This window comes from Rutidosis leptorrhynchoides, chromosome 6 (assembly GCF_046630445.1).
Source record: "Rutidosis leptorrhynchoides isolate AG116_Rl617_1_P2 chromosome 6, CSIRO_AGI_Rlap_v1, whole genome shotgun sequence".
Taxonomy (NCBI): domain Eukaryota; kingdom Viridiplantae; phylum Streptophyta; class Magnoliopsida; order Asterales; family Asteraceae; genus Rutidosis; species Rutidosis leptorrhynchoides.
Window position 1 is genome coordinate 182121651 of NC_092338.1, and position 13345 is coordinate 182134995.

Genomic DNA, 13345 nt, shown 5'->3' on the forward strand with positions numbered 1-13345 from the left:
ATTATAAAGAAATCACATGGTTTGCAGACTATGCAAACTACTTAGTTTGTGGATTCCTTGAAAAAGGATTATCGTACCAAAGACGAAAGAAATTCTTCAGTGATATAAAACACTATTTCTGGGAAGATCCACATCTGTTTAAAAGTTGTCCCGATGGAATAATACGCCGATGTGTATTTGGAGATGAAGCTAGTAAAATTTTAAACCATTGTCACACAGGACCAACAGGAGGGCATTATGGGCCTCAACTAACAGCAAGAAAAGTTTATGAAGCTGGATTCTATTGGCCTACAATTTACAAAGACGCACACCTTCTTTGCAAATCCTGTGATGCATGTCAAAGGGCCGAAAAAATAAATCAACGTGATGAAATGCCACAAAATGTCATCCAAGTATGTGAAGTATTTGACATTTGGGGTATTGACTTTATGGGTCCATTTCCAAAATCTCATAATAATCTATATATACTCGTAGCTATTGATTATGTATCTAAATGGGCGGAAGCACAAGCTCTCCCAACTAACGATGCACGAGTTGTAGTCAACTTTTTAAAACGTCTTTTTGCAAGGTTTGGAACACCGAAAGCTTTAATAAGTGATCGGGGTACTCATTTCTGTAATAATCAACTTGAGAAAGTTCTTAAAAGATATGGAGTAACTCATAAAATCTCCACCGCATATCATCCACAAACAAGTGGACAAGTTGAAAATACCAACCGAGCTTTAAAACGTATTCTAGAGAAAACCGTAGGATCAAATCCGAAGGAATGGTCCATTAAATTGGAGGATGCACTCTGGGCTTTTAGAACAGCCTACAAAACTCCAATTGGAACCACACCTTTTAGACTTGTTTATGGAAAAGCATGTCATCTTCCAGTAGAAATTGAACACAAAGCATTTTGGGCTTTGAAAACATGTAATCTTGATTTACATGAAGCTGGACGTCTACGATTAAGTCAACTAAACGAATTAGAAGAATTAAGACATGAAGCATACGAAAATTCGTTAATCTATAAAGAAAGAACGAAGAAATGGCATGATAAAAGAATCAGAAGTTCAAAAGAATTTAAAGAAGGAGACAGAGTTCTTCTTTTCAATTCACGATTCAAGCTATTTCCTGGAAAATTGAAATCAAGATGGTCTGGACCATTCATAGTCAAAAGAGTTTTCCCATACGGAACGATAGAATTGATAAATTCAAATGGGATTGAATTTAAAGTTAATGGTCACAGAGTTAAACATTACATACATGGTCCGATGGAAGTCGACAACGAAGTTAATCACAATTTCGACACCACAGCTAACTAAGTGTGGGGAGAATCAAGTCTTTAAAGGATAATATGTATTTCTGTTAGAGTTAGATTGTCTGTTTTCATGTAGTTCTCGAAAATGGAACCCGAATGGTCTTTCCCTAGCAGACCCTAAAGAACTAGTCTTCTCCCCCCATTCTGAATTTTTATTTTTTTTAGGTTTTTACGAAATGAAGACTGCCTGTGAACTAAACCATGGTCTAATGCTACACGCTTTGATCACTAAAAGAAATAATGACATACTACCGAGTGAACTAGTATCAGTAATCAGAGAAAGAATGGACGGAGTTAGAAAAGAATCCAGATGCGAAGATAATAAGTTACAATTTGGTAAAAGAAAATCAAAATCCGCAGCAAAAAGAAGAGCACGACACCTAGAACGATGTCACAAATGCGGAAAATGGTCACATGGAGGTAAATGTTCAAATAATCAAACCTATTCAAATACCGAATTTGTTACTTTATGCAGAGACGGACCGTTCATATGTTTAGAAGAAAAGACACTGAATGCTCGAGGTTACGCCTATGTAGCCATGGAAAATCAATTAAACCGACTATCTTATGAATCGGATAGATCATATAACTAAGAAATCTATTTCACAGGTATGTCTGTACAGTTTTTATTTTTATTTTTATTTTTAACCTTTTGATAATAAACGCTAATTTGTTCGCTAAAAAGTATTAAATTGGTATTGAATAAAATTAGGTTTGGCGACCGAAATTATTGATATCATTCAAAAATTTATTACATCACTGCGAAATTTAACGTTTATTCTTAAGGTATAAATATCTTTAAACAATCAACCCAAAATATTTCAAAAATTCGTCATGAGTTAAATTAGGTTTTGGAACCGAAATTACTTTACCGAAAAGAGGGGCGCATATTTTTGATAATATTTGATTGATTAAAGTGGGATAAAAAGACAAAAAGATTTTTAATTTTATTTTTACCATGTTTTTAAAATTAATATTTAAATCTTAAATTAATATTGTAAACTTTGTAAAAACAATATATTTAAAATTATAAATATTTGAAAAAATTAATATAAGTTTGATATGAATTTATAAATTTTTAAATTAAGTTTGGTGTGAATTTTTAATTTTTAAAATATAAATTTTTAATTTTATGCATTTTAAATTTTAAGTTTGGTGTGAATTTTTAATATAAATTTTGAATTTTGTATTTAAGTTGTGTGAATTTAAAAACAAAAATTTACTTTATCTCATTAAGTTAAAAATATGATTTTTAAAATTCGTCGTAAGTTGAAGACTAGGTCTTTGAACTGAAATTGCTTTACCCGAGGGAGGGACGAGAACTTTTATTATCATTATTTTTAATCTTATTGAATTAAAGAATGCCAAAAACATTGAAAAAACCCAAAAATCTTAGCTTTTAAAACAATCGCTACAAAAAGACAAATTTTAAAATTTTGTCGAAGGACGGACTAGGACATCAATCCGAAACGACCTCGTCCTAAATAACAAGGGAAACAAAATTTTAAAATTAATTACTTAATTGTTTTAATAAGTTAAAGATTATAAAAAAAAAAAAAAAAAAATACCAAACTCCGCGACTCGCGGAGTTTAGAGGGTTAATCCCCGCGAGTCGCGGAGGGACTAAAAATCAGAAAAAAAATATACCCGCAGAACAGATCAGTCCCCAACCCAAAACAAAAACATACTGCGAATTCTGCACGAAAAAACCCGAGAAAAAACCCCCAAAATCACAATTTTTAACCGTTAATCACCAAATCTTTTGCTAAAATCATGTTGAGAAGGATGCTATCTAAGAATTACTCAAGAAAAACGGTAAATTTCTACACCTAAACACCATTTAATCCGAAATTTGGTGTTCTTGAGTCATTTTTTTTCCAATTTGATTTTGATGCTTTTTAGTGTAATTAGGCTTAAATTGTTTATGTATTATGCTTGTATAACCTAGATTGATGCTGTTTAACATGATTAGAAGCCTTAAACTTCAAATTTTGAATAATCTAGGGTTTGTGTTCTTGAGCAAATTTGGGGCTTTTTGATATAAACAGGTTATGGCCGATTTTTGTCATGAATTGTTGCTAAAATAAGTAATGTAACATGTTTAGGTAGTTAAATGATCCAAACTTTGAACCTAAATATGATTTTTTAGAATTAAAGTGGACTTTTTCAAGTCTAAAATTCATGAACTTGATTTTTGAAAGATAATGCCATTTGAGACTTGTTTAATTGCTAGTAATGATTATTTTGACATGTTATTTGAGTTGAATGTTTATGAACTTGGCGAACATTTTCGTATATGCTTATTTGAAAAAGTGTAGATTTGATGAAAATATGAAAATAAGCTTAAGTTTGATATAAATTGATAATGTCATTGTAATTATTTTGATTGATGATTTTGCTGACACTAATGCATATTTGGATGCACAAAAATTGTGTTTGATGTGTTTTGCAGAATGAAAGGGGTGAATCTTCATCCCAAGCCCGCAATGCTCCTGCTGAGAATTTGGAACAACAGGAGGTGGATAACTACTACAAGCAGGATATACCTCATCCAGTCATGACCTTTTCTGATATGCACTTGGAAGAGTTGCACCCGAACCTGAGATTTGACAGACTTTGGATAGATTATCCAAAATATCAAAGGGGTTTGCATACTCTTCATTCTAAGGTTGTTGAGGTACCGAGGGTCATAGAATGGGGACCCTTAGAAGCTGTAGAATTGGCCGGGCCAATTAGGGAATTACTTGTACAGAGGTATGGTAATTCTTCTTTTAATGACTGGGTACATTTATTCACCATGCGTAGACCTGTATATAAAGTATGGTGTGAAGAATTGTTATGTAGTATAGAGTTGAATGATCGGGTAGCTAGTTTAACCGATCGTTCTTTTATTAGATTTTTGTTAGGCGGTTCGATGCGCCACATGTCTTTACTGGACATGGCTCAGGCTTTACGTATATATACGCCTGAGGAGTTAGCGTCTGCCGATTGTAGAGGATTGATACTAAACGGTAGAAAGATAGATGAAAATTTTGATACACACGGTGTGTGGAGTCAAATGACAAGCCATCACCGTTTCAAAGGGGGAAATTACTCTTATTTGGATATAGATAGAGCCGAATTAAGAGTGATACATAGGTTTTTAGCTAATTCGATTACACAAAGGGGTAAGAACAAGGAAAAAGTAAATGAACAGGATTTGTTTTACCATATGTGTATTCGAGACCCACAAAGCGCTGTAAGTATACCGTATTGTGTGGGTTATTATTTATCAGCTATGGTTCGGGGATGCGACCGCATAGCATAATAGGAGGTGGTATTTTTATTACTTTGATTGGTGAATATCTCGGTGTGGATATAAGTCGGGGGGGATTATTAGTAGAAGAACCAGAACCCCGCGATACTATAGGTTTAAATGTATACCATGGTGCGAAAGTTTTGAAGAGGCGAAATAACGCCGCAGTACGATACCATGGTAGACATCCACAGGTGGAGAGAAACCAACAGCAAGGTAATGTAGGAGGGGGGAATGAGATGCAAGAAATGCAAAGGTTTATAGCTTCTCAGGAATACGAAAATGCTAGACAGAGAGCATTTGAAGATTGGCAAGTTCATCAGAACCAAATCATAGCTCATTGCCAACATATAGGTAGAAACTATATTCCTACACCGAAACCCATCTTTCCTCCCTGGTCTATAGAGATGCAGCCACCGTATCCTACGTATGACCCTGCCGAAGCATTCTATAGCACCTATGGTTATGCCTGGAACCCCTATTGGTACCAGTATCATCCCTAGTATACTTATTATTTTTTTATTTTGTAATTTGTAATGATTGATACGTTTAATACTTTTGTTAATATTGTAATCATTTTTATAATTGTCTAACTTTTTAGATTTTAATAATTTTTGAATGTGGGGTAATATACCAAACTTCAAAAATATGTATATATATTTGCAGTTTATCTTATGTACACAACAGGGTAAAACAACGCATTTTCAAAGACTGGCATTAAGTTCAGCAAAAGCAACTAATTTTGACGACAAGATGCAAAATATATGTGAAATAACAACAAGACGGAATGAACAAATGATGTGCACCATTTATCATTCAGCAAACAAACGCCAATATATTTGGAAACTTTGGTAAAATTTAATCATTTTCACACAAATCACCCTCAATAATTTAAATTGTTACTGATTTCTTGCAAATGAGGGCATTGCAAGATCTTAAGTGTGGAAAGGGGTTAAATTCTTTCGGATTTTAAAAATTTTTACTTTATACACTTGGTTACCATTAAAAATACTAGTAAAGCAGTAGTTGTATTAGAATCTAGTGCTCTCTGATAATAAAGAACAGCCCTGGTCTTATATACTGACTACCCAATTCTAGTAAAATTTTTCAAAATTTTCAATTAAATGAACTAAAAATCATGTTTATACATATTTATGAACGATAAAACTAGGTTTTAACATCGAAATTATTGTTACCTCAAAAAGGACATAAATTGAGAAACAAACCAAAATGTTAAAATTCATTTAAAATGGAATAGAGGACGATAAAAAGGAAAATAAAAGCCAAGTGTGGGAAAATTTACCAAGTTATCTTAAACATATGTCACATATATCTGTAACAAATAACTGAAAATACTTTTGCTTTGGACTAAACTAAACTGTTTTTACCCGATGAAAGAAAAGAAGAGATGGATCTACACGATGAATCAATTCCATCATTAAAAGGAAGTAAAGTCTTCTGAAAAAGAAACGCGCTTCTTGATTTAGGTCATGAAGTTGTCGTCCAGACCAGCTGTAGGTTGACGAAAAATCTAGAAAAGTCATCACTAAAATCAGCAGGAAATCCACGGACCTCAGCATTAAACAGGGTCGCCAAGTGGTCAGATTTATCCTAACCATGAGAAGGATTTATCTCGTACAATGGGGGGGCACCATGCAAATTAGCTGGATAAGACTAATGAATCAGATCCCCAGAAAGGATAATCTCCTTAAAGATTAAAAATCAGCTTTTAAGACTGATATTACTCAATCCTAGAGATTGACCTTAAAGATTGAGAATTCAAACTCATGGAATTCAATGATATCTAAACTCGAGCTTGAACGAGAAAATATTTTGATCAAAATTATAAACCGATTTGTTTTCTGAAAACCCTATTTTCAATGCGTTCATTACCATTGAACGTAAAATCCTAGGAATTCACCTGGAATTCATTAGGTCACCTGAACTAAATCGGGTGTCAACCGTAAGAACGGTGGTTGCATAGTGGTCAAAGACAGGACCTTGTGCCATACCGAAAAATTATAAGGGTGAGCTTTACTATTGCTCCTACCAAGGATAGTAATTGCGTCCGACACGTTATAGACCATAATTAAAAGCATGTCAGGGGACATTGCCTTAACAGTTGCTTGTTCAACGCTTTCCTTTACAACCGGACGGTAGTTTACCGAAAGGTAATATACGGGACAAGTAAACTGGACGTGTTGCTTTCCAAATACAAGGTTAGCAAGTGGGTGACACAAAACCATAAGTTTTGAGCTAAACTTTTCAAATCTGAAACCCACCAAACCCACAAAAATATTTTGCAAACACCGGTAAAGGGTTATTCCGGAAAACTTATCTAGGGTAAAAACTAGATTTAATTTTCAAAAGATCAAATGTTTTCATAAAGATCCAATTTCCTTAATGGATCTAAATTTTTATAGTCATGTGGGACTGTAAACCATATCGTGACTACCATTGTTTATACCGCCGTATAGAAATCACTGATATACAAAGTGTGAAGAATAAAAAAGTGATTCTAGTATTTCAAGACTATATTGCTTGAGGACAAGCAACGCTCAAGTGTGGGAATATTTGATAATGCTAAAAACGAACATATATTTCATAGCATTATTCCTCAAGAAAGACAAGTTTTTAGTTGCAATTGTTCTATTTACAAGTGATATTCGTTTAAATAATAAAAGGTGAAGACAAAAGACAGATTCGACGAATTGAAGACGCAAACGACCAAAAAGCTCAAAAGTACAAAAGACAATCAAAGAGGTTCTAATTATTGATAAGAAACGTCTCGAAATTACAAGAGTACAAGATTCAAAACGCAAAGTACAAAATATAAAATTGTACGCAAGGACGTTCGAAAATCCGGAACCGGGACCAGAGTCAACTCTCAACGCTCGACGCAACGGACTAAAAATTACAAGTTAACTATGTATATAAATATAATATAATATATAATTAATTATATTAATTATATATATATTATATTTATAAATAAAAACCGTCGGCAGAGAAAGACTCCAAAGTGTGAGCTGGAATTTCAAACTCCGCGACTCGCGGAGTTTGAAGGCAAAATATGCCGCGAGTCGCGGAGCCCCAAAATGAAAAACTCCCTATAAAGCCAACCGAATTCTGATCATTTTTATCCATCTTTTTCTTCTTCTCTCATATATACGTAAAATATATATATATATATATATATAATTTATATTTTAATTTTAATTTTAATTATAATTCTAATAATAAGGGTATGTTAGCGAATGTTGTAAGGGTGTAAGTCGAAATTCTGTCCGTGGAACGCTACGCTATTTTTTCATTGTAAGTTATGTTCAACCTTTTTACATTAATGTCTCGTAGCTAAGTTATTATTATGCTTATTTAAAACGAAGTAATCATGATGTTAGGCTAATTACTAAAATTGGGTAATTGGGCTTTGTACCATAATTGGGGTTTGGACAAAAGAACGACACTTGTGGAAATTAGACTATGGGCTATTAATGGGCTTTATATTTGTTTAACTAAATGATAGTTTGTTAATGTTAATATAAAGATTTACAATTGGGCGTCCCTATAATTTACCATATACACTCAATCGGACACGATGGGCGGGATATTTATATGTACGCATAATCGTTCATTTAACCGGACACGGGAATGGATTAATAGCCACTAGAATAATTAAAACAGGGGTGAAATTATGTACAAAGGACACTTGGTATAATTGATAACAAAATATTAAAACCTTGGGTTACACTCAGTCGACATCCTGGTGTAATTATTAAACAAAGTATTAAAATCTTGTTACAGTTTAAATCCCCAATTAGTTGAAATATTTAACTTCGGGTATAAGGATAATTTGACGAGGACACTCGCATTTTATATTTATGACTGATGGACTGTTATGGACAAAAACCAGACGGACATATTAAATAATCCAGGACAAAGGACAATTAACCCATGGGCATAAAACTAAAATCAACACGTCAAACATCATGATTACGGAAGTTTAAATAAGCATAATTCTTTTATTTCATATTTAATTTCCTTTATTTTATATTTAATTGCACATCTAATTATCGCACTTTTATTTATTGTTATTTAATCGCACTTTTAATTATCGTACTTTTTAATTATCGCAATTTTATTTTATCGCACTTTTATTATTCGCAATTTCATTATCGTTATTTACTTTACGCTTTAATTTAAGTCTTGTATTTATTTTTAATATTTTACATTTGGTTTTAACTGCGACTAAAGTTTTAAAATCGACAAACCAGTCATTAAACGGTAAAAACCCCCCTTTATAATAATAATATTACTTATATATATATTTGTATTTTTATAAAAGTAAACTAATATAGCGTTAAGCTTTGTTTAAAGATTTCCCTGTGGAATGAACCGGACTTACTAAAAACTACACTACTGTACGATTAGGTACACTGCCTATAAGTGTTGTAGCAAGGTTTAAGTATATCCATTCTCTAAATAAATAAATATCTTGTGTAAAATTGTATCGTATTTAATAGTGTTTCGTTGTAAACTTCAATAGTATTTTATACCCCTTAGCTTTGACACCATTCTCTACAACAATTCTGCTCTGATACCAATCTGTCATACCCCCAAATAGGGCCTAGGGTATTTGTGACTAATTATATCAAATCACAGTTGTACAAACGAGAACGACTCTAAATGAGACATTTTATTTATTAAATAAACAGCGAAAGCATTATTCAAAGTTTTACATGATAAGAGTACAGTAAATGGAAAATGTCTAAATAAAATGATAAATATGAATGATGGATTCCATGCAAGCAGCAAAGCATACATCAATCATCTAGTAGCAAGTAGCAACTAGCTCAATCATTACCTGAGACAAAACATGCTTAAAGTGTCAACCAAAAAGGTTGAGTGAAATTCATAGATTTATAAATAATATCTAAAGTTTTAGACCACAAGATTTAGTTTAAAGTTGATCAATATAGATATATCAATCTAAAAGTGTTGCTGTAGTTTGTAATATCGCTACTAAACAATTTACCCTATGACACCTTGTACTGTCAGTGTCGTGGAATCATTATTATGTAACCAAAGACCAACGGTCGAATGGTTAGAGACGTTACTCTCAATAGGCCTACTCACAATAATTAAGTTTGCATTTAAACGTAGCAATTGACGATATTACGGTAGGGATTTAGCATGAATCAAAGCATGACGGCATAGTTAACAATTTAGTACTTGTGTCTAAGCGTAAAACAGTTATAAAGCAAGCATGTGTCTCACCCCAAAAGTTATAAATAGTTAAGTAAACAGTAAAAGTGGGGCTATGAAAATCACCTTAGTAGCACACGAAAGAATTGAACGGAAGGACGTGACCGAGATCTCAACCTAGAGATAGAACGTATGATCAGACATTGCCTAACAGACAATAGTATATAGTACTATATTGATAGTAATGGTTCACTAAAGAATTTCCATTTTCGGAAGGTTACTATTTATGGAAAGTTTCCACTTACAGTAATTTTCCAATTTTAGAAAGTTCGGGTTAATCTTTAGCAAGATGTTGTACAACTCTACTCAAACTTCGTTGCTATCAAATAAGTCAGGAATGACCAGATGTAACCGAGGGCCCAGGATTCTTGACCAGAATCTAAGTCATGGCATTCGAGATCCACAAGCTTACCCATAAATGGCAACCTAGACATCATTCACTTACGACCGTGAGTAGCTGTAAGACCCGAATATTCGTAGTGTACATATGTGTATATGAGTTACTCAAGTTTGGGGTTTTTGTTGCACATAATTAAAAAGACAAAAGATGCTGAACTGGGAGGTCGCGCGCCGCGCGGCTAGGTGGCGCGCCGCGCCATCTGTCTGCGACAGATTCCTTTCTTCTTTTTAAAATAGATATTTTGAGGGCAATTGTGTAATTTCACTTTGGGGCCGAATTTAATACCCTAGATCAGTTTTGGGGAGCTCATTTACTACTCCTACAATAACCTCATCTTCTCCAATTAAACTCTAGAGAGAGAGTGCAATCCTTGAGAGAGAAAGCTCCATTAAAGGGTGAAAGAGGTTGAATCGGGTCTCGGTGCAAGTTATAAAGTCGTTCATCTAGTCGATAGCTACGTGGTGATTGTGTTGGTAAGTTATAAAACCCAATTTCTTAATTTAATTGCTTTAAGGGTTAGGGTTTGGGCTAGTGATGAACCAAAGACCCATTTTGTTAGTATTTTGGGGATTTTGGGTGAATATGGGTTATGAAGGCTCATTGATGACTAACCTAGGGTTTGAATGTGTTAATTGGACTTTTGAGTCTTAAATTTAGTTAGTTAGTGCTAGAACACTTTAATAGTATGTAAATGGGTGTTATTGGGTATGGATGACCCAAATGGGTGTGTTGACCTTGAAATGGGTCAAATGAGTCTTTAATGACCTAAGTGGCCTAGCAATTATGAAAACGAGTTAGCCTTGTGACCTAAATGTGTTTTAAACCCATCTTGACTAAAGATTAGGGTTTTGGTGTGTGTTGACCCAATTTAGGGTTAAGGGTGCGAATGGGTTGAAATTGCACCATTGGGTCAAAATGGCTTAGAATGGTGAAAGGGTTTGGTTGACCGACTTGAGTTTGCGTTTGATGATGTGTATAATATGATAGGTACGTTACTTTGAGGTCTTGCAAGCTCGGGTATCTTTTCACAAGACTTTGAGGTGAGTGGAATAATTATATGCGTATGTATATAATGTATCTATTTGTTGTAGCGTGAAAGGTGTAGTGTCGAGGTGTTAAGACACCACTCCGTAAAAAATAATGAGTGATGCATCGAGGTGTTAAGATGCCACTCGGGGTGATGTGCCGAGGTGTTAAGGTGCCACCCTAGGGGTTAGTGGTGCGAGGTGTTAAGTGCCCTAACGGATGTTATGAACACCGATGGCGTTTTCGCGAGCGCCGTTCCCTTGTACTATTGGTTAACCATGGTTATTTGTGTTGTAAGCGTATTATATTATTCGAGTTATATTCATATGCGGTTGTTATGCTAGCTTGTGGTATTGGAGATTTATAGCTTGTTATTGTGACGATAAGCTAAATGTGCATGCTAGCGTGTTTGCGGTTTGGTGTGTAAATGTATGCAAGTAGGTATAATTATAAAATGTATTCGTATAATTATTGCATTCACTAAGCTTTGCTTACCCTCTTGTTGTTTACTATTTTTATAGGTTCGGTTTTGGACAAGGGTAAGGGCATCGTTTTGGACTAGAGATCCCGCTTGATGCTAGGGGACGCTTTTGGCTTTAGTAGCTCTTGGAGTTGACCGATAGTTGGGTAGTTTAATCCCAAACGCCATGCTCATTGTGTAGTTTGGAACTTAAACTTTTTGGTGGTCGAAACTCGTAAATTGTATTAAACTCGTAAAACGGCCGATGTGGGCCCCGCTTGTAAAACATTGATTTTATATTTGAAACAGGTTAGTTTTACATATTTGGATGTATGGTAAAAAGCGTTTCGTCTAAAAGTGTCGGGAACTAGTCAATCTTTTTCGCATTTTGAGACTTTCCGGACAGACCCGAATGGCGCGCCGCGCGGCCATACTGGCGCGCCGCGCCAGTTCACTGTGCAGCAATTTTTTTTTATTTATTTTGTATTTTCACGTGGTTTGTTCGCGGGTTGGTTTGGGTTGTTACAAGTGGTATCAGAGCATGGTCTAAAGGATTTAGGTGACTTGAGATAGGCGCCTAGACTTAGACTTTTTGTGTGCGCGTTTATGCGGGACTTGTAGGACTTTGGGTCGGATCGGGATGGTTAGTGCATAGGTTTATGTGAACTAATCATGCGCTATTTGTTGTGTTGTGTTAAGCAATCATCAAGCGAGATGGACGTTGTACTAGCGAGTTAACGCGACGTGCTCGCGTAGTAATGACTAGCTACCATCACTACGAGTGCAAATCGTGTCAAACAAGTAATGTACGACGATTGTTGAGCGAGATGGAGTAGTGTGGCGTATATGTATATATGTAATCTGTCCTTCCGTTTTGTGGTTTAATCTAATTCGTTTTATAGAATGAAGACGAGAAACGGTCCCGAACATGATAATGGAAGTACAAGCGGGGACGCCGAGTTCTCAACCAAGGTTGAGGCCATCTTTAAGAAGTTAAAATCGGATTTTCTTGTGGACGTTCGAAAGGTCTTCCAAGATTCGGTTGATGAGCAAATAACCGATCTAAATAATGAACGAATGAAGGCCACTATCGAAGAGGCCCTTGACGCTAGGAATATCTACCCTCGAGGTGAAGGAGGTGAAGGGAGGCGGGACTTCCACTACAAGAACTTCAAGGTTGCTCAACCCCCGATGTTTAATGGGGTGCGGGATCCTTTAAAAAGTACATGTTGGATCTCCGATATTGAGGGAGCTTTCCGTACCGCGGAATGTCCTCCCGAGAGGAAGACGAGGTATGGTTCTAGCATGTTACGCGAAGAAGCTAAATTATGGTGGGACGATAAAATCAACTTGTATGGTGAAGAACAATGTATGGGCTTGACATGGGAGGAGTTCAAGAAAGAATTTCTCAGAGAATACCGAACTTCATCCGATCTCGATAGAATCCGGGACGAGTTGCACCATTTGCAACAAGGTTCCATGGATTTGGTTACCCTTAAGTCTACATTCTTGGCAAAGACTCGTTTTTGCGCGGAATATGTGGGTGATGATCATAAGCTCATGAAGGATTTCTACCGTACTTTGAATGATGAGTAC